General features: G+C 38.1%; 1 long non-coding RNA gene across 7 annotated transcripts in view; it reads right to left on the minus strand.

Moving 5' to 3' along the window:
* Positions 1-23,440, minus strand: part of LOC107502447 — a 607,862-nt gene that overhangs the window by 457,107 nt on the left and 127,315 nt on the right. For 4 of the 7 annotated variants that reach the window (XR_004952151.1, XR_004952150.1, XR_004952148.1 and 1 more), the window contains exon 5: positions 6,039-6,138. The exons of the other annotated variants lie outside the window; for them this stretch is intronic. This is a non-coding gene — a long non-coding RNA (uncharacterized LOC107502447). The remainder of the gene's footprint in view (positions 1-6,038; positions 6,139-23,440) is intronic. 7 annotated transcript variants of the gene reach the window in all.

Here is a 23,440-nt window from a genome sequence, read left to right on the forward strand (position 1 = left end):
AAATGTTAATCTGATCTAATATATATATATATATATATATATATATATATACACCTTCACAGAAATATCTACAGAAATATCTAGAATAATGTTTGACCAACAATCTGAGCTCCGTGGCCTAGCCAAGTTGACACAAAATTAATTATCACAGAGAAAAATATGTTTCATGGTGATGTTGATCGTATTGCACAAAACAGGTTTGCTTGATGTACTGCATTTCCATACAAACATAACACACACACAATTCACTGTGTGCTTTACATGTTAAATACTGTACATTACATCCCTGTGACTTATTTATTTTATACTTGGAAGTTTGTACCTCTTAATCTTCTTTTCATATTTTATTACTAATGTTACATAGCTTTCTACTCATCACTAGTAGAAATTAGAATGCACATAGCTTGTTTTCCCAAAGACATCATAAGTTCTGTGTGGAAAGAAAAGCTCCACCTTCTGTGTTTGTAACACCACCCCAGGTGATAGCATGTGCACAGTCTACACTCAGGGTGGCTCATTACCCTGCCTTTTTGTAACAGGAATTCCAAGCCTGCATCTAAATCATGTGACTGAACTTTTAAGGAATCGAGTTGACAAATGTGGGGTCCCTGGATAAAGAAGTCCCCTCTACTTTAACTTGCAGGCAAAATCAGAAGCAGCAGCAGCAACAACACAAGAGGCTAGAAAGGAAAGTGGAGGCATCCACCACATTAGCTGTTGAGTCATCCACAGAGTTTTCTTCAACCGTGGTCATGGAGCTTTATTTGATTCACAGACATCTACTGAGCATCTGCAATACAGCAATGCCTATCCTCATGTAAGTTATCACCCTTATTCTTGGTTATTAGAAATCTACTGGACTAATGGGCTTCATTTAGCACCTAGCCAAATTCTGAGTATAGCACAGAAACTCGATAAATACTTTTTGATTAATTATTAATAAAACTTTATTGTAGGGCACTAGTGTTGTTTTTCCATTTGCTTTCACATTTATAATCTCATTTTGATCTGCATAGCTATTAGGGTAGGAGTTATCCAACTCAAAAACAGGAAACTAAGGCTCTGAAAGGTTACATCCCTTTCCAAAGTAGGCACAGAGCCTACCTAGAACGCAGGCGTCCTGACTTGCTGCCAGAGTTCTTCGATGGCCAGCCCTCAACAACATTGCAGAAGCCAAAAGAGTTAATGTGGGTGCAGCCGCAGCAGCAGCAGATGGCTCCTCGCCTGCCTATGGAGGTGACTTTGAATCCTCAGGAATCTTTCTCCTCCCTCATAGTGAGGGAGCAGACAGGCAGGCACTGGCTTTTAAGGGCTTAGTTTATAATGGAGACACACTGTACTTGCCAAAGGGCCCAGGGCTCCGGCACAGGACTTGAGAGGCATCCTAGCCTCTGCCTGCAGGGCCCCTTGGGGTTCCACCCTTGGAGATTCAGTTCTAGTTGGCACACATTGTAACTTCTCCCTAGGTCATCTAAAAGACCTTTGGGCAAAGTTAATGCTTTTTTTCTTTAAGAGCACACAAAGTATGCACACAAACACACACACTTTTTTTGAAATTATTTACATATGACTATTTTTTCTCACTAGACTCTTGGACAACAGTGTCAGAACCTCCCGCTTATTTTTATATTTATATCTCCAGCACCCAGCCTGAGTAACATAGAGATCTGACAAACATTTGTTGAAATGGAAGGAGTAAAATATTAAATCATGAACTCTTCGGTCTGAATTAGCTTGTCATGGGTCTTTAGTGCAGACAGGTGCTCTGGGACAACTGGAGTCCCAGTCTCATGAGGGTTATGAAGCAACAAGAGGAAGAAGGACTGGCTAAGAACAAGTCCCCAAATAGACAAGAAAGGCCCACCCCAGAATCCCAGATTCCAGAATGGAGTTGCATTTTACTGCAGGTCCCTTCAGTTCCATTTCAAACATTAGCATTCAGTACACAAGAGTTAAAAAATCTGATACCAAATAAGCTCATGGGGACCATCAAGGCATTGAGACCTGGGGTGGTTCCTACAACGTCTACCCACGCCTCACCGTCCCCTCCCACAAACGTGGGTTCGAGGAGAAGATCTGATTATTTTTTTTGTTCAGAGACCTGAGACAGAAACAACTGGTGCTCCCTGAGTGGGCCATGAATGTCTCCGCAGCAATAGCGGGGGGTGCTTGTTTTCCTTCTCACCTCCAGGTCAGCTTTCCCAAAAGGAGTATGAGGCTTGGTGGAATCTGATGGGATTACTCAATACTGAGTGGAAAAGTGAAAGAAAGAATTTCCCTGTGCAACATATGGGAACAAGATTGAGTTCTGAATAAATCAAAACTGTCTAGGGTTTGTTTTACAGACACAGGCGACTTTTTTGAGAAAGGGAAATATACGGTTGCTGTTCTTAGTTCTATTGCACATTGTGGCATTTTTGGATTCTGTTTCTGTTCATTTTTATTGATTTTTTTAAGTAGTCTAGTGTTTACTATGTTCCCAACACTGCTCATATATTATCCTATTAAATTTCCCCATTAGATTTATGTGTTAGATATTATTATGTACACTTCCTAGGTAGGGACATTGAAAAGACATATTAACTAACCCAAGATCACCTAATGGTCAGGACTCCAAAGTGATCCACAGTCAGTTGACTCCAAAACCCTTGCATTTTCCAGTATTCAAGTGGCCACTTCTTTGTCCCACCATCTACCTTCCCTGCTTCAATAAGCCTTTTTTGACGACTAAGTATAGAACATTGATTCCCTGGGAGAGAGATGTCTGTGAGTAAAATCTAATAGCTCTGTTTCCTTCTAAATCTCTGTAAGATGGTGGAGACAACTGCCTTGGGTTCCTCTACCACCATATATTATGTGGGATTTGTACCACAGGAGGCTACGGTTGAAGTAGCATTTGCGGCCAAAGGAGGCAGGAGTGGGGAGGTCATCTACAGAGGGGGAGCGCCCAGTAGCAAGGGCAGCAGAGCCCATAGGGCAAAGCCCACCCAGCAGCCATGACAGAACCAGGAGGAGAGAAATAGGAGCAGATCCTAGGCTAGCTGACCAGACTTGGGTGTGCACACACGGGAGACCGCTGGGAGCCTCAGGAATACTGGGGAGCTTAAGGAGGAACAGAAAATGGTAACATACGAGATACATCACCACAGCATTTACCAACTTATCTTGGTGTTGAATGAGTGTCCATCTCTCATTCTGCTTCTTCTAGATAGAAAAAGTCATAGGGGGTCAAAAAAGAAAATGAATCTGCCTAAGTCCTCTGTATCCTACCCACCACTTGTCCACCACAGAAAATTGCAAACATCTGATACCTACTGCCTCGTACTCAAGATATGAACTCACTAATGGTTAGGGACACTGTTAAGGATACTGTGCTCAGCTCAGGGAAAGCAAACAACAAGAACAGCACAGAGAGGGGAATGAGGAGGACATGGGGAAAAAACACCAGCCTGATTCAAGTTAAAGGTGAATATTAGGGAGTGCTGAGAAATTCAGTTAGAGAGGGAGGGTAAGGCCAGTTGATGGAGACCCTTGAAAACCAGAAGCAGAGTTTAGACTTGGGGCAACAAGGCGCTCAAAGGTCTGGAGCCAAAGCTTATATGTCTACCTACTAATCAGTTTGTGGGAAAAAAATTGCAACTTCAAACATTTGGATTCTTAGGTTCTCTATGATGTTAAATGACCAGTTGAAAATGTGTTCTCTCAACCAGTTAATTTAGTTAGTTTTCAGGTTTTCAGGTTCAGTTTGGGGAAATATTTTAGGACAGGATATAGGTTTGCTTCTTGTTGATTTAATTGTACATATATAATATTCGTGTTAAGCCTATTTTATAGGTGAGAACTGAAGACCAAAGAAATGAAAGGAGCTTTCAAAAAGGTTTGACCACACACTCTGATCTGTTTTCTGGACTAAGAGTCCTCACCAACTCTGCTGTCTTCATGTGGATATTTGAGTGAGTAGTCTGTCTCCAACCAGACTATCTGTGCAGCTCTCGGAGACTCTTATAAATAAACTCCTCTGTTTCTGGCTTCACTCTCTTCATAAGCCCCCAGGTACTGAAATCACCAGTGAGACATTAATTAAGATTTCTCAGAATTACCACACTTCCTCAGAATCTGCTTTAAACTCCAAAAGATTCCTCTGCAATCTGCTTTATTCTGTTCTTTCTTTGGCTTGTGAGCAAAGTCTAATAGGGCTAAAAAAGAGAGATGAGAAGGGAGGAAGGAAAGGAGGGCAGTTCTGTTTCATTGAGTTAGGCAGCCCATTTACCTCAGTTTCCCCAACCTGGGAGGAAGCAGATTTAATGGTGTTTATTGAGCAATTTTACTTCTAAATTCCTTTTAAGCCTTTTGAAAATACAGTTAAAATGGCAGAAAGAAAAACAAGAGATGGAGGGGAAAAAAAGAAAAATGTCCCATGGTTTTAGCTCTTCTCTTTTTCCCTACGGAGAGAGCTTCCAAATAATTCATGATCACTTAGAACATCTGCCTCACCTGTTACAAACGCCCTTCAAATTGGCTTAGAATTTTACTACATTTTCAGCTAATAAAATTCTTCTTATTCATAGAACATGCTCTCCAGGTTCAGGATGCATGGCCTGAATTCCACTTCTGAAACTTGCTCATTGTAGGTAGCTGTGCCATTATAGGCTGATTATATTTTATAGATGATTTCCTTTTTCCAAAATAGATGTTCCCCATGTCTTGTCTCCAAGACACAGTGCCAAAGGCCCAGTCCTCATAAGCCATTAAATAAGAGCCAGTGAGAACATGCATAGTAAAAAAGACAGTATACACCTCCATGTGGATTCGAGACAGAATTTTTAAGGTGCTTTAGTTATTATGATAATGACTTGATGGCAATATTTCTAAAGGGGGAAAAAATAAAGATTTTTAGGTACTTTTATGGTCATGTGTTATTACACTAGTGAGAAATAGATTTTTATCCAGGTATCAGCACCTGATTATAGTAATAACAATAATAATAATGTTATATTTTTACAGGCCTCAAACTCCAAAGGCCCTTGAGTACTTCATATCATCATCATTATTGTAACTCACCGTTAATTATACATGGACAGTCTGGGCATGTAAGTAAGAATGCTTGTCTATAATCTGACTCATTCATAATGGTAAGATCAGTAGTTCAAATCCTGGGAAGGATGCTGACTAGCAAAGGCGGTTGCTGCCTCACAAATGCTTCATGTCAGCAGGAACGAAGCCAGTGGTCCTATAGGGAAGGGGAGGTTGCAATAACCATGTCGCTGCCATATTCAGGTCTAGAAATGAGCCTCTGAAGGACTGGCCTGAGCTGGCTAGTGATCATTTGTTTTGAATTTTCCAAGACTGTCCCAATTTCAAATACTTTCCTCTCTTGACAGCACATTAGTTTTCTAGGGCTGCCGTAACAAAATATGATTATTTGGTGGTTTAAATAACAAAAATTTATTTCCTCACAGTTCTAGAGGCTAGATGTCCAAGATCTAGGTATTGGCAGAGTTAGTTTCTTCTGAGGCCTCAGTTCTCGGCTCGTAGATGGCTGTCTTCTCCCTGTGTTTTCACATGGTGCCCTCTCTGTGCACGTCTGCGTCCTATTCTCTTATAAGGACACCATCTATTAGATTAGAGCCAACCCTAATAACTTCATTTTAACTAACTTAGTTATTTCTTTAAAGACCCTATTTCCAAATATAGTCACCTTCTGAGAAATTGAAGGTGAGGACTTCAATATATGAATTTGGGGTGGGGAGCGGGGGAACACAATTCAGTCCATAGCAGGCAGTATCCCAGTCCTGACCATATGACCCACACCATCCCTTCCACACAATCTCCAACTGAAATCTAGCATTCTAGTTAGGGAAGCAAGATGTAGAACTCCTGCCCATGATTTTCCAACGGCTCCTTTCCCATGGCCTCCATTCAAGGTTAAGTCCAAAGTCACCTCCTCAAAGAGGCCTTCTGTGACTCCAGAAACTAATATTGTTATGCATCCCACACCCCAATCACATTGCCCCATTTACATTTTTCATAGCACTTACCACTATCTGAAACAAGGTAATTTGTAGTTTGCTTTCCCACTGGGCTCTAAATTCCAAGGCCACAGAAACTGTATCAGGGTTTATAGTTGTATAACAGGGCCTAAGAAAGAACCAAGCACACAGTAGGATTCAAATATATTGTGGAATAACTGACTTGAAAGGACAGAAAGAAGAGAATTGATAAAACATGAATGTAATCTTCCCAGGGAAAGGTTAATAGGCTGTTTCCCAATAGTTTTCCAGAAGGGCCCTCACTCTGGGTGAATATACCAAAACCCAGTCATGAAGGCTTAGAGGCCAGATTTTTTAAGCACCCAAAAGACAAATCTATCATGCAGAGGAAGACACACATTATACCAAGGCTCACCAGGCTGATATACTAAAGGGGATGCCATTTTAGTAATTCACACTGAGCAATAACTGTCCCAAGGACTGGATACTTAAAGTACTTGTGACCAGCACAACCCACCCACACAGGTGGGCCTACAGGGAAGGCCAAACATAATTACAAGGTGAGGTAGTATACATAGACTACAGAAGAGGAGACTGATTAACTGAATATTTAATCACATCTAGCTAACTATTCTGATCTCATAGTAGGAAGATGCATATTCCAGTGGCAAGTCAGTGCTTGCCAGAGCAAAACCAGCATTTGCTTTAAGGACTTTCTTTTTTCCATGTTTCTGGGGGCTGGCCAATTCTCTTTCTCACTGATGCATTCTTTAGTTGTATTAAAACATTTAGTCCCTTAGAGCCAAGTCTTGGTCTGAAAACCAATCTCTTTTTGGAGGAGACTTCCCACATCCCTGCCCTGATCCATGTCAAAAGCTTAGCTCTCAAAGGGCAATTCTTCATTCTAAGCCCTAACTATTGGAAAAACCAGAAATATAGAATATGTAGTCAGCATTTCTTCATTCAAAAATATGTATTGAGCACCATCTATGTGCCAGGTAATAGGGACACAGTGGTAAACAAGATAAAGATCTCTCTTTCTGGTGGGGGAGGACAGTAAACAGACAAAGTAACAAGCAAGAAAGTTATCAGGGAGTGATAACACGCTATAACAAAAATCAAAATAGGGTAACATAAAAAATGACGCCCCTTCTCAACAGAGGAGACAAAGAAGTCAAAAACAGTGACAAAGAAGCAATCTGTATCTGGACCCAGAGGAAGAGCATTTGCAGTAGAGGACATGACAAGTGTAAAGTCCTCACAGCAGACCACCCTTGGCAATGAGCTTAAAGGAGCAGCAAGCTGGCTATAGGAGCAATAGCAGGGTATGCAGAGGAAACAGAGCATGTAAAGGGGCTTGGAGCATGCAGAAGCCAGACCTCCCTGGGCCTGGTAGTAAGAGTATGGTGGGAAGCTGGGGAGACAAGAGATCTGATTTACATTTTTGAAATATAACTCTAGGTGCTGTGTGGAGAATGGATAATAGGGGACAAAGATGGAAGCAGAAAACCGGTTAGGAGACCACTGCTGTAGTACAGGAGAGAGATGATGATGGTACACACCAGGTGGTAGCAGTGAAGATAAAGAGAAATGGACTGATTCAGATTGGCTTGAGAGGTAGAGCTGGCAGTTAGGTTTGAGGTGCCTCTTAGCCAAGTGGAGATGCCAATTTGGTCATCAAAGAGAAGAGCCCAGAATAAAGGTAGAGTTTAAAATTAGAGATATAAGTTTCGTAGCAATCAGCATATAAATTGTAATTAAATCTGTCTGCTTAGATGTAATCCCCCAGGAAAGGAGTATAGATTGGGAAGAGACGTAACCCTGGTGTGCTCTAACATTCCCATCAGAGAAGATTCAGCCAGCAAGAAATTTCAGGAAGAAGTGGACAATAATCAGAATGGAGAAAAATCAAGAAGATGAGGTGTCATGGAAACCAAGAGAAGAAATGTTCAAAAGGGAGGGTATGGTCTATTGTTTGGAATATTTTCTAAAAAAAATAAGTAAGATGATGACAGAGATTCAATATTAAGATCAGCAGTAAAGTTGAGAAGAGCAGTTTGGGTTTAATAGTGACCCTAGAGCCAAACTAAGGTGAGTAGAAGAGAAAAGGTGCAGTAAGGCAGTATAAACAGTGTTTATGGACAGATTTTCCTTGATTGGTTGAGAAAGAGAAAAGAGAAATTGGAGAAAGAAGTAACTTCAAGATGCAGATACTGGTTTAAGAGGTAGGTTTCAAGAATATGTTTGCAAGCCTGATCAGAAGGACTCCATTAAGAGGGAGAAATCAATGACGCAATTCTTGAGAAAGCCAGAGATGAGATGTGGAGCACAGAAGGAAGGGCTGGCCTTTGTAGAAGCAGGGACTCACGGCCCAGTAGGAGGGAAGATAGAATATAGCTAAAAGTGCAGATAAGCAGGTAGAGCGGAAGAGATGCAACTAATTTCTTCTATCTTCTCTGGGAATTATGAGGCCACGGTGCCAGTGAAAAAGAGGTAGGAGGAAAGGAGGAGAGAGAGGTTTGAGTCAAAAGGGAAAATGTAATAGGATAGTTATACATTGAGAAAGGTACATCTGTGATCTGAGCTCATGAATGTAGAATGAGCCCAGACAGCACCAAAGGCATGATTGCGAGTGACTATGACCGCTCAAGGGAAAAAAAAGAAAACAATGACCTAGAGTAGTCAGGGCAGGCTTCCTAAAAGAAGTGGAACTTAATGAATGTGTATGACTTAGATCCCTAGGACTAGCTAGGCCTTCCAGGTGAGAAAAATAGTAAGAGCAAAGGACAGAAGTAGGGATGAACAAGGTAGACCATTTTGGCTGCAGGGGAGCAATGGGAGACAGAAGTGGAAAGAAGGTTAAAGACAGAAAGCAGAGGGTCTTACGGAATAGTGAGAGGTTCTGAAGGGCAAATGGCAAAGCTAAAGCAAGACTTCAGATGAGCACGGCACTGCATGTAGCACGGATTGGAAAGAGACAAGACGAGTGGCCACATAGTTAAGCGCAGGGGACCAGGATTGACTGATCACATTGGTACAAGTTGGGTACAGATGAAGCAGACTCCTGCCCTTAGGATGACACTTTTATCCACCTATCTTGTCCTTGAAGATTTTATATACCTTCTGGGGAATGTGAAAAGCTAAGAATATTTTCCAAGATTTTGTTAATTTTGAAGCTCTCAGAGGATAGGCATTAGGATGAGTCCATCCTAATGCCTATCCTCACTGAGGAAAACAGTCCATCCACTGAATGCTCATGGCCAAACCGACATAGCAATAACAATGGTAATGGTCAATACATTGTCCTTGAAATATGCCAGCAATACGCTAAGCCTGCATTACTTCATTCAGTCCTCAGAACAACTCGAGCAGATGCTTTTATTATCCCTACTTATGAACAAGAAAACTGTACCACAGAGCAGCTGAGCAATTTGCCCAAAGTTACCCAGCTAGTAAGAGGAGGAGTCAAACCCAGGCTGGAGTTTCAGCCATGGAACCCTGCCCACAAGGTCCTTAACCAGACAGTTGGCCTTGTGGAAGTAAATGCCACAAATGGGAGAGACAGCGGCTCCAGGTGCAGCAGGAAAAAGTAGGGCCCGAATTACTTGTGGCCAAACTGAAATGCCCAGGGTGTGTGGGGGGATGATCACAGACAATGGCCCTCTCCCCTGAGGCCAGGCAGAGACCTCTCAGCTGCAGAGGCCCAGAGAGAAAAGTAGAGAGGAAAAAGAATCATGTGAAGTTAGATCGATATACAAACCTCCCTGTATTCTCATTATAAAACCTTCTCCACAAAATCATCTACAGGAAAGCACCAAATTAAGAACTTACTGTGCTATCCTGACATCCAGTTTCTGAAGTGAAGAGATTATAATTTATTGATGAGGAATAGAAGTGGGAGATATATCCTCTGAGGACTAAAAGACTTACTATTTTTGTTTGGTTGGCTTTTCCTGTGATTTTACTGATTTTGTCCATGTTTGGCTCCTGACCACCAAAGACTGAAGAGGTATCAGTTTGTCCAGGACACACTGCAGAGCCTTCCAGAAATGTAATGGATAAATGTACTTATGTTAGTTCTTATCACTCTGGGCCAGCAAGCTTGATGGTGGAGTATAAAGTCAGATCACTCCAAATATGTTCAGAGAAAAAGAAGATGTAATGGAAGAGTTTATTTTGTTTCTCCCAGTAGGTCAGTTTTAGAATCACAAAGTGCTCTGGGGTCACTTGGAAAATAAAGAAAACAGAATGTATCTGACTGCTTTCCAGGTTGGGAAAGCAAATCCCCAAATCACACAGAACTAGGAAGGATTTGGTTTCATTAAAAGCAGCCACTGGCATTTGGCCCCTGAAGATGAAAGCAAAAGCCCCTTAAACAGGCTTGAACACGAGTTGAATTTCCGGACAAGTCCCCAGGGTGCCAGGATGGTTTCAAAGGAAGGCATGAACATCCACATCTTCCCGGAGATTTGTAAAAGCAGAACAGTTCCAAACACATCGATCTCAACCTCGTGGAAGAGAAAAGGGGATGAGGAACCAACATGTCAGGTAGCATAAAGACTCTTTAATTTAATACTCATAATAACCATGGACATACTATTCCCATATTACTGATGAGGAAACTGAAGCCTCGGCAAGGTTTGGTGACTTGCTGAAGTTCATGTAATAAGTGGCAGTCCCAGAAACCCTTTCTGACATCAAGGTCTACGCTCTTTCAATCACTTAATGAAAAAATGAGCATTTCCAGATCAGTGGGTCAGATTCACGCCAGGCCTAGCCTCTCAGCTTACCATACATAAATCAGGCCTTTGGCTTTCTACTTTAAGTTCACCGAAGTTTTATGTTTTGCTCCAGCCTAGTTCCCAGAGCTGACTATGAAAAGCCTATGTCTCAGGCTCAATGTCTGGGTGAGAAATCTCATTTACTAATTTGGGTGTTCATAACAGCCTTCTTCCAGAAAGGAGAGAAGCTGGCTATCTAGGTTCTGTAAAACTCCATGGATAACAAAAGGGGTCAAAAATAAAGCCAAAAAAAAAAAAAATGTATGCCCTAATGATACATGCTTTTATGTTTGTTAGGCCACAGATCTGGGGTTCTGAGCTTTCTAGCACTGATCTAAAAAAGGGTGAGAGGGACAGAGGAGAGCAGTGGGGGGAAGGAGAGAGTGGGGAGAAAGGAAGGAAGGGAGAGAAAGATGGAAGGAGGTAGAGAGCGAGGGAAAATTAATTTGAAATTCACTATGTCTGCAAATTAAAAAAAAAAAAACACCATATAAAATAACACTATTTCCAACATCCTTTTAATACTAGACTAAGGGTACACTACATAGAGTCATTTCGTAAATCAGCCCTTATGCTTCAGAACATTTCAACGAAAGCAGTTCTTCAGGAAGTCAGGGCAATGCTGTCTCCTAAGTGCACTGCTTGTCTTTCTTAGAGAGCAGTCAGCATTTCAGTTTCAGAAGCCTCAGTCTAGTCTCTTCCAGGAGACATCTAATACTCGCTCTTGGTCGAAAGGAAGGTCACAAGAAAACGTGCACAGATCTACCTCAGGAGAAAAACATCAGCTTTCTGAAGTTAGATATCGTCCCCACAGTTTTCATGGCTAAAGTGATTTGGGAGTATTCCTAATGGCCCCGGGTCACATCCAAGGGGGTGAAAGCACTTTCCCTCCCTTCAGGAGCAGCTCTAGGTCCTAGGAAAGCCTGCTTCCCAAGGGTCTATCTGAAGTTCCTACCTAAACCAGCACTGTCTTCCGTGACCTAGATTCTGCTTTTAAAGGTTCTAGAAATGTGATTTTTTTCTCAACATTCTCTCTTGTGAAAGCTCCTGAACCCCAAAGAACAATCTAATTTGTCAGATTTCCAGCCTGAGTTTGTAGGCCCAGTGCATATCGCACACCACTTCATTTCCTGCTCTGAAATTATGCACCCTCCTTCCTCTCACTAAGCCCCACCTGGAACAACAAGGGAACAAAGAGATCCTCCCTGTCCCTGCAACAGTCTCAGCCTCAACCTCTCCACTGAACGGGGCCAGGTCAGAGAGGTGCCAGAGTGAGGAGCGCTGGAGACAAGGAGTGTCAGCACGCATGACTCCTCATACCTGTTGTTAGACAAGGTTTAACAGAACCCTCTCCTAGTCTGGCCTCCTGCAAGGTGTGCACTTCAAAAGGTGAATCTGAGTGCCTTTTCTAGCCAGGGTTTCTGAATGTCTCCATACTGAGAGGTGAAGCATTTGACATTTGGCTGCCATGCTGTTGTGAGCACATCTGATTTTGCACAAGGCATGTGGAAATCAGAATGTACCTGTCACAGGTGTCAACCTCTGTTTGACGGGTACAGATCTGGAGAGTGGTCACAACTTGCTGTTCCTCGTTGCAAATATCTCTTTGTGACCTTTCATCTGCAGATGGGCAGGTGCTAGCCTTTACATGCTAATGTGTCCCTTTATATTCCATGTTTCCTCTCAGCTCTATGGCTATATGATGGGGACTCATGAGAAACAGTAACTGGGAGTAAGAGCTGTTCTAAGACCACATGAAGCATGCTTGGAAATGGCACTGACTTTTTCTGGCCAATAGGATACCAGTGTAAAGTTATAACATTTATACAATAAATTAACATGTCAATCACTTATGCATTTAAGAATATATGATTCAATATCACTTAACATTCTGATTTTACTATTTTTTAGATGTGTCCTGACTCATTTGATGAAGGATTATAAGTAGCTATTATATTTTATAGAGCACAGGCAATTCTACTACTGTATTAAGTTTTCACAATACACATTGGATATAATGACCTGATTACTTTTTTAGGGACACAATTTTTCATTAAGCATACCACCGTTGGCAAAGAATATAGTTGTCTGACTGGCTGGCTACTCAAATGGCATCATGTTCTTTCTTTGATGAATGGTGGCTAAAAATTTGTTAGACCTATGATTATTTAGCATTTTCTCAATGAGTTTGTAAGAAGGGATTTCAATTTTGATTTACTATATAATCAACTTGGCTTATCAAAAAATGTATTTATAGCCATTAAAATTTTCACTGAAATTTCTAACCAAAAATAATTACTTTGTAATTATATTTTTTTGTACATCTGAAACTCTCTAAAATCAAACTTTCACAGATGAACATAGAGAGTCATAGCCAACATCTGCTTACCTGGAGCAGAAACCACTGGAGCCACAAACAGGAAGAAACACTTAAGTGGTAATTTTGACAAATTGCTGGAGGCTGAATATGGACTACCAGAAGACTGAGAAACTCTGGGGAGCCACAGTCTTAGTGGGATCCCAGGTTTTGTGGGTTTTACCTCTAGGACCCCCCAGCAGTTTCTCACAATGAAAAGCCAAGAAAGATTTCCTCAGTGGCTATGAGAGGAGGAGAAAGTAACCACTTGGAACACATCAAGAACATTTTCCATAATAAAATGTTATTCTCTAAGAAAAATTTTGCCTTACGCCATATAGAGCTTTATGACATAGGAGAAAGGTCAATTACCAACACCAGCACCCTCTAGCTTTCCTGTCTCTCCTAAGGGGGAAAGATAATGAAACACACTTATTGAGGTCACAGCCCAGGATACACGTCCACTAAAAGATTAAGATTTTATCTTAAGATTATCTAACACCTTCCCTCCCTGACATCTTGCTACCACATCAACAGACTCCAACATAATAACAGTGGATTACTGTTGAAAGAGTTGCAAGGTGCAGACTCTACTCAAGGAGGAATTCTTAAGGAAGCCCAAAGAAGATAGGAGAGACAAACACAAGGACATCAGAAGAATCTGAAACTCCTAAAGCTATAGCACACATAATACACAGCCCATCTTAACTAGATTAACTTAAAATCTCACACTAAAGGCCTTTCACCCAAGTTCTTATTACCCAATACATCATGTTGAGCTTTCGACAAAAAATTATAAGATATGTTAAAAAAATTTTTAAAGGCAAGGAAAAAAAAACATTCTGAAGAGGTCAAGCAAGAATCAGAACTAGACTCAGATATGACACAGATTGTGGAATTATCAGACAGAGAATTAAAATGACTATAATTAATATTTTGAGGGCTCCTATGGTAAAAGTAAAAACATGATAAGGTGAGAGAGATGGAAACTCTGCAAGAATAAGAAATGAATATTACAAATCAACAATACTAAACAGAAATGAAGAATGCTTTTGATGGGCTTATCTCTAGACTGGACACGGCTGAGAAAAGAATCAGTGATATTAAAGATACACCAATAAAAACTTTCTAGATTGAAATACAAAGAGAATAAATAATGATAAAACAGAAATCCAAAACTGTGAGACAATTTTAAAAAGTATAACATAGGAATAACTGGAATAGCAGGAGGAGAAAGAATAGAACAACAACAACACAAAAAAAACGATAGTGCAATGAAGTAACAGTAGCCAAGAATTTAACAAAATTGATGATTAAACTGCAGATTCAGGAATGTCAGCGAACACCAATTAGGATAAATTCCCCCCCAAAAAACTCTACATCTAGGTATATCATATTCAAGCTGCCAAACACAAAAGGAGAAAACATTAATTAATTTAAAAAAACACCTCACCTGTAGAGGAAAATGATAAGCAGCTAAAAAGTTACAGTAAACTTCTCATCAGATCTATGTAAGCAAAATGGAGGGAAAGATTTAAAGTGCTGAATGAAAACTACCAACCTGGAATTATATGTCCAACAAAATGTTCCTTTAAAAGCTAAGGAGAAATAAAGACTCTCAGACAAACAAAAACTGAGAGAATTCATTGCCATACCTGTGCTATAGGAAATATTAAGAGAAATTCTTCAGGGAAAGGAAAACTATACTAATCAGAAAGTCAGATCTACATAAAGAAAAAAAGAGTGTAGGAGACAGAATAAGTGAAAGTAAAATCTTTTTATATTTTTTATTCTCAACTTATCTAAAACATAACACTTTGTTTGAACTAATAATAGTAACAATGCATTGGGTGATTGTAGCATATGGATAAGTAAAATGAATGATAGCAATGTCATAAGGTACAGGAGGGAAAAATTGGGAATTCCTTTAAAAAGTACCTTCACTACACATGAGGTGGTATAATGTTATTTGAAGTAGACTTAAATTAGTTGTAAATGTGTATTGTAAACTCTAAGAAAAATAAGAATGTATATGCTAAAAGAGGAAATAAAGTAAACCACATAAAATGCACAGTGAAAACAAGGGAAGAAAAAAGAAACAATAAACAAGTGCAACATACAGAAGTCAATCCAACTCTAGCAATAATTACTTTAAATATGAATATTGCCCTAAGTATACAAATTAAAAAGCAGAGATTGTCCAAGTGAATAAAACAAACAACATATTACTGTAGATTGTCTATAAGAAACTCACTTTTAATATAAAATCTCAGGTAGGTTTAAAAGTAAAGTGACAAAGACATATGTACCATGATAACACATATAATAAACAAAGTTGGAGTAACTATATTATTTTCAGACAAAGCAGACCTCAGAACAAGAAAAATTATCAGGGACAAAGTGGATATTCGGACGCGAAAATCCTTAACATTTATGTACCTAACAACAGAGTGTCAAAATACATGAGGCAAAAACTGATAGAATACCAAGAGAAATAAACAAATCTACCATTATAGTTTGAGGTTTCAACACTCCTTTTTCACTAATTAATAGATCAAGCAACCATAAAATAAGTCAGGAAATAGTTGATCTGATTAGCATTATAATCACCTTGATCAAATTGAGATTTATAAAATACCTGACCTCAAAACATTAGAATATACATTCTTCTCAAGCTCACATGGAACATTCACCAAGATAGACCACTTTCTGGGTCATAAAACATACGTCCATAAATTTAAAAGAATAAAAATCTTACAAAATATATTCTCAGACTGCAATAGAATTAAACTAGAAATCAAAACAGAAAACCAGAAATTCCACAAATATAAATGGTTTAAATAACTCACTTCTAAAGAACTCATAGATCAAAGAGGAAGTCTGAAGGTAAATTAAAACATATTTTGATCTAAATGAAAATAAAAATACAACTTAAAAAATTTGTGGGATGCAGCAAAAGCAGTGTTTAGAGGAAAATTATGGTGCTGACTGGACATATTCAAAAAGAAAAAAAGATCTAAAGTCAATAACCTAAGCTTCCACCCTAGGAAACTAGAGAATAAAGACTAATTTAAGCCGAAAGCAAGTATAACAAAAGAAATAAAAATTAGAGCAGAAATCAAGGAAATTAAAATAGGAAAACAATAGAGAAAATTAGTGAAACCAAATTTAGTTCTTTGAAAATACTAATAAAATTAATAAACTTCTAGCCAGGTAAGAAAAAAGGAGAGAAGACACAAATTATCAATATCAGAAGTGAAAGAGAGCTTATTACTACTAATTCCATGGACATTAAAAGGATAATAAAGGAATACTAGGAACAACTCTAGGCCAACAAATGTAATAACTTAAGATAAAATAGACCAATTCCTTGAAAGAAACTAACTAAATTCCATACAAGGAGAAATAGGTAACCTGGATTGTCTAATATTTACTAAAGAAATTGTTAATAACCTTCCAAAAAAGAATGCACTATGCCCAGATGGTTTCGCTGATAAATTTTGCCAGACATTTAAAGAAGAAATTATACCAATTCTCTACAATCTTTTCAGAAAATAGAGGCAGAGGGAAGACTCCTAACTCATTCCATGAAGGCAGCATTAACCTAATACCAAAACTGATAAAGATGATATATTGTGATTTACAATAAGAAATATATATATTTGTTCTGTGTCTCAGTTTCTGGCACAAAGCTCCTAAATCTATTGGAATTTCCTAAGTGCTGAGAGAGACAATAAAGTGTCTTTTATTATGTTAATGAGGTAGCTTTTGGACAACAGGTAAGGATGGAAGCTGGTTGCCCCCAGGAGAACCAACCATGTGATCACAGCCTTGGAACTTTCAGTCCCACCCCGCAAACTCCAGGGAGTGGGGAAGGGCTAGAGACTAAGTTCAATCACCAATGACCAATGATTTAATCAATCATGATAATGTAAGGAAACCTCCATAAAAAATGAAAAGGATGGGGTTCAGAGAGCTTCTGGGTTGGTGAACATATGGGAATTTGGGGAGAGTAGAGTATTCACAGAGAGCATGAAAGCTCCGCACCCTTTCTCCATACCTTCTCCTATGCACATCTTCCATATGGCTGTTCTTGAGTTATACCCTTTATTACACAGTGGTAATCTAGTAAGTAAAATGTTTCTCTGAGTATTGTGAGCCATTCTAGCAAACTAATGGAACCAAGAAGGGGTCATTGGAATCTCTGATCTATAGCCAGCCAGTCAGTCAAAATCACAGATGACCACCTGGACTTGTCGTTGACATTTGAAGGAGAGTGGGACCAATCTTACAGTACTAAGCCCTGTGGGATCCAATGTTATCTCCAGGTAGATAGCATCAGAATTGAATTGAATTTTAGGACACCCAGTTGATGTGAGAGAATTGCTTGGTGGTGTGGAAAAACCCACACATGTTGGAGTGAAAAGCAAAACTTTAAGAAATTACAAGAAAAAAAAACTATAGCTCAATATCACACATGAACCCAGATGTAAAAATTCTCAACAAAATATTGGCAAATCAAACTGAACAATGTATAAAAATAATACACCACAACCAAGTGGGATTTGTTCCAGGTATGCAAGGCTGGCTCAAAATTCAAGAATCAATTAATGTAATCCTGCACATCAACAGGCTAAAGAAGAAAACTCATACAATCATATCAATAGATGCAGGAAAAGCACTTGACAAAATCCAACACTTGTTCATGATAAAAACTCTTACAGACTAGGAATAAAGAATAACTTCCTCATCTTGATAAAGAACATCCACAAAAAAAAAAAAAAAAAAAAAAACAAGAACAAAAACAAAAAACCCTACAGTAAATATCAAACTCAATGGTGAGAAATTAGATGCTTTCCCATTGAGATCACAAACAAGGATGACCGCTCTCACCATTCTATTAGACATCATACTGGAAGTTTTAGCCAGAGTAATAAGGAAAGAAAATAAAAGGTGCACAGGTTTGAAAGAAAGAAATTAAGCTGTGTTTGTTGACAGACAACATGATTTCCAATGTAGAAAATCCCAAAGAACTGACCAAAAAACTAATAATAATAAATAAATGAAAACCTCCTATAACTAATCCATGACTATAGCAATTGTTATATAGGCAATACAAGATAAACATTAAAAAAAAACTTTATATAACAGCAATAAACAAATGGGATCTGAAATTTTAAAAAATTACAATAACACAAAAATATGAAATATTTAAGTATAAATCTAATGAAATATGTACAAGTTTTATATGCAGAAAACTATAAAACTGATAAAAAGAAATTAAAGAATAAACTAATGGATGGATATTCTGTGTTCATAGATTTGGATTTCAGTTCTTCCCAACTTATCTAGAGGTTCAACACAATCCCAACCAAAACTCCAGCATGATATTTTTTAGATATTGACCAACTAAATCAAAGGTCTGTATGGAAAGGCAAAAAACTCGAAAGAGCCAACACAATACTGAAGAATCACAACAAAGCAGAGGATTCACAATAAAGCTGTAGTAATCAAGACGGTGTGGTATTGACAAAAGAACAGATACATAGATCAGTTGAACACAACAGAGAGCATATAAATTGACCCAAACAAATATAATTGATCTTTAATAAAGGAACAAAGGCAATTCAATGGACAAAGTATAGTCTTTTCAACAAACAGCACTGGAACAGTTTGACATCCATAAAGAGTAAAAAATTAATCCAGACACACAGACCCAACAGCTTTCACAAAAACTAATTCGAAATGGATCACAAACCTAAATATAAATCTCAGAACTATAAAATTCTAGAATAAAACTCAGGAGAAAAGCTACATGATGTGAGATTTAGCAATGAGTTTTCACATAGAGTACCAAAAGCACAGTCCATGAAAGCAAAGTCAGACTTTATTAAAATGTAAAATTTCTGCTCTGTGAGATACTATTAAGTGAATCAATGTACAAACCATAGGCTGGGAGACAATATTTGCAAAACACATATCTGATAAATGACTGATATCCACAATGTACTTTTGAAAACTCTTAAAACTCAACAATAAGAAAATCCAATTCTTAAATGGACAAAAGATCTGAAGAGACACCTCACCAAGGAAGATATGCAAATGGAAAATAAGCACATGAAAAAATGTTTGACATTATGTGTCATTAGAAAATAACATATTAAAACAATACTAAGATGCCACTAAAAACCTATTAGAATGACTCAAAATGTTTTCGAAAAAACTAACAATACCAAATGCTGGCAAGGATACAAAGCAACAGGAATGGTCATTCATTGTTGATGATAATGAAAAATGGTACAGCTACTTTAGAAGACAGTGGCAGTTTTTTTAAAGCTAAGCATAGTCTTACCATACTATCCAGCAATCATGCTCCGAGATATTTTCAAACTAATTGGAAAACTTGAGTTTAGACCAAAACCGGTACCTAAATGTTTATAACAGCTTTATTCATAATTCCCCCAAACTGGAAGCAACCATGATATCCTCATTAGGTAAACAGATAAATTGTGGTATACCCATACAATAGAATATTACTCAACAATAAAAAGAAGCTATCAAGAAACAAAAAGACATGAATCAACCTTGGATGCATAATGCTAAGTTTAAAAAGCCAGTCTAAAAGGCTATATATTGTATGATTTAAATTATATGACCTTCTGGAAAAGGTAAATCTACAGAGAAAGTAAAATCATCGGTGGTTGCCAGGGGTTCAGAGGAAAAGAAGAAGTGAAACACAGGGCATTTTTCAGAGCTGTGATTCTATTCTGTATAGTACTATTATGGTGGATATAAGACATTGTAAATTTGTCAAATTTTACAGTACAAAGTACAAAACTTAAAATGTATGCAAAATTTTAAAAATCACTTAGGAGATCAGGTGATCAAAAGGATGAAATACAGACAATGACAAAAGAATCTAACTGTATCACAAATGTATGAAACAATATCACTGACAGCGGTGGGAGAAAGAGGTGCTGACCCAAGTAACTGGAAATTAGTGGAGTATTTAAGACTAAAGGCATAAAACAACTTTATATATAAATACTGTACTCTTGTTAATAAAGTTGTTTCCCACAGGGATACAGGTTAATAATTCTAATACTGCTACATATGTATATATTAACTGAACAATTAAGTAAATGAATGGCAAGTAGTAGGAGCCAGGGTCTCACTGTTGGAGTAGTTGACAGAAAAGCAAAAGAAGAAAGCTATAATGATCCATGAAGTAAAGGATTAGAGTTGCAGACATCAAAATAAACTTACATTTAGTTTAATATAGATGGTTACATTTTAAAACATTTACGGGTATGTGCCTGTATATATGAATTAGTATACATACATGTATTTCCTTGCTCTGCCTGCTGAGTAAGCCAAGAATCAACACCACCACAGTAGCAATGAGCACCCCTACCATCCAGATCTTGGTTTCCGATACCATTCTCCAATAAAAGGAAACTCAAACATCCTTGGAGAAAAGCTCAATTCTATGAATGAGGCAGGAAATACATAAGATGAGCCTGGAGTATCTTGTAGTTTCAAGATACTCCATATATTGTAAGGAAGTGCTCAGGAAAAAATCTTACAATGCTGAAGGTATGTCAAAGGAACATAGGAGCCAACTGAAAGAGCTCCCAATGGCAAAAGTTGAGGCAATTTGAATGATAAAGTAAATAAAATAGTATTGGATTATAACCCAAAATCTTCTATGCAAAAGAATTCCAAATAATTTTTATATACGACCCTCTCAAGTAGGTAGAGCATAGCTCTCCATCCCTTAACTGTAGGTTTCACATAGTGACTTCCTTCAAAAAAGTATGGAGTAACTTTACAGTGGAGAAACCAGACAAATATTATTTCAACCAAGTGATCAAGGTCAACATCGACAGTGATAAATCATGTTGATAGCATATACCCTTGATATGATGTGATGTGACGTGATGTGATGTGATGAAAATGGCAATTTTACCTCTGTGGTATCCTTTCCAGAAACCCATAACCCTAGTCTAATTATGAGAAAAAAAATCTGAAAAATTCTAATTGAGGGGCATTCTCCAATATACCTGGTGAGTACTCCTCAAAACGGTCAGTCATTCAAAACAAGAAAGGTCTAAGAACCTCTCACAGACAAGAGGAGCCTAAGGAGACATGACAACAAATGCTTGGTAGAATTCTGGATGAGATCCTAGAACAGAAAAAGGACATTTGAGTTAAAAGTAAGAAAATATGAATAAAGTGTAGACTTTAGTTAATCATAATGTACCAATATTGGCTCATTTATTATAATAAATGTACCATATTAACATAAGATGTTAATAAAGTGGAATGTCTGTGGCCTGAAGTAGGCTTTGCATTAAATCCTGAAACTACCCTACCCTCCTTCCTATGACAGAATCTATCCTTATTCAGTTGTAACACAAGTTTTGAATGAGCTCAAAAAAGTATGAAAGTCAAGTAGTAGTGAGCACAGCTGAGAAACTTTTGTCATTTTGTTGAGGAGCTAAAATGCTAGTAGGCTCCATTTATTGAATGGATAAATTTATGAATTTAGAAGGCATTGCTTACAAGCCATTGTAATGTGTAACTTGTATAAATCTCTAGAACAATAGCATTTTCGAGCTACAGAAAGGCCTTAGAGAAATCTTGTCACCTAACCCTTTTATTTTCCAAATGAAGAAACTGGCTAAGAGGTCAATGAACTTACCTAAGGCTAATCCTTAAACCAGAATTCTTTTTATTATTACCTGATTCTTACTTAAATATATCATGTGATTGTATAAATAAGTACTAAAGATTAGTACACATTTTTTGGTGTGCACCCTGGTTGATCCCTATGTTCCATCAAGTTTCTCAAAGCATGGTATAACTACTGTCTTCTGTCTGTCTTTGTCTTCTCTCTCCCGCAGCCCAGCCATTCTCCCTTCGTATTTTGTATGAATATATTTATGCATGTCTGTTTTTCCTCTTCCTTCCCATCTACCCTTAGTTAGTTTGATATCACTGAAGATTTAAAGAGCTAATCTTCCTGACCATTATACCCACCCCCAAGAAGAAATCATCATAAATCTCTCTATGGTTTAACAAGGACATCCAAGCCACTTTCAAATCAAATCAGCAAACTTATATTTGATTTTTTTAATCAAAAATTCTTTTGGATCAGTGCTTAACTGGAAACATAACTAACCCAATTAACAATCAATTTAATCAACATGAAGAAATCCAGCCCTGGTGTTAAGCTGACACAAATCTGAGTTTCAGACAAGGTGCTTCCCCTACATAAGTGCATTGTCACATTGCCGCTGTCACTGAATTATGTAGTTATTACTAATGCAGTCCTCATCCAAAAATTTATTCTTAATCATGCCTCATGCTTTAGCATGCATATGTGAACTGTCCTCTCATCTGCCCTCTAGATAAACACAAATGCCTCATGAAATCATCCCTTATATTTTGGCATGTTCAGAGGAACCATCACAGAATACACCACCAGCTCAGTCAGAACCAAATATACAGCCACCTACTCAGTCTAAGTTCTTGGTCTTAGTTCTTAAGGGTTGAAATAGTTTTAAATGGTTCCAAAATCCTGCCATGACCAAAATTCTCTCTTTACTAGCTGTGTCCAGTTTAAAAAATAAATAAATAAATAAAAATCCTTGTTTTAGTCTTCAGAGGTTATTCTTAAAATGCAAATAACACCTGTCACCCTTGGTCAGGAACCTCTTGTCTATAATGTGCTTATCAACACTGGATCACAGGACAGCTGGTCTGAAATAGAAAGCAATGGTCTGAAATAGAAAGCAATATCAGAGTAGGTCCTAAATAGCCAAGAACCAACGAAAAGATACTATGGAAACCCAATTGGCATTCCAAATAACCAGTTTATAGGCCTTTAGAAAAAGCATGCAGTACGAAGATAGTTGACTGTTTTGTTAATAGCTGATGCTCGATTAATATTAGCTAAATTGAAAGATATTTTTCAAACTTCCAAGAGTTTCCCATCACGCTGGAAGTAGAGCATACACATAGGGGTTGGATGGTCATGTTGAGGGGTCAGTAGAGAAATTGGGGATAAGAGTAGTCTAGTGCAGATAATCACCCATTAGTGGCCTAGGAAATTAATGTAGGGGTCGTGGTAAGTATTATTTAATGGAACAGAATGGAAATTTTCAAAGTGCATTACACACAGCAGGGATAAAAAACGTTTTGTGAAACTTTTGTTCCAGTTGTTTGTGTATACACATGTGCCTAAGTGTAACATGTGGACTGTGGTAAGAAAAGTAACACACTGCTTTAGATAACTTAGAATCATAATT

The sequence above is a fragment of the Rousettus aegyptiacus genome, unplaced genomic scaffold (assembly GCF_014176215.1).
Source record: "Rousettus aegyptiacus isolate mRouAeg1 unplaced genomic scaffold, mRouAeg1.p scaffold_m13_p_7, whole genome shotgun sequence".
NCBI lineage: Eukaryota > Metazoa > Chordata > Mammalia > Chiroptera > Pteropodidae > Rousettus > Rousettus aegyptiacus.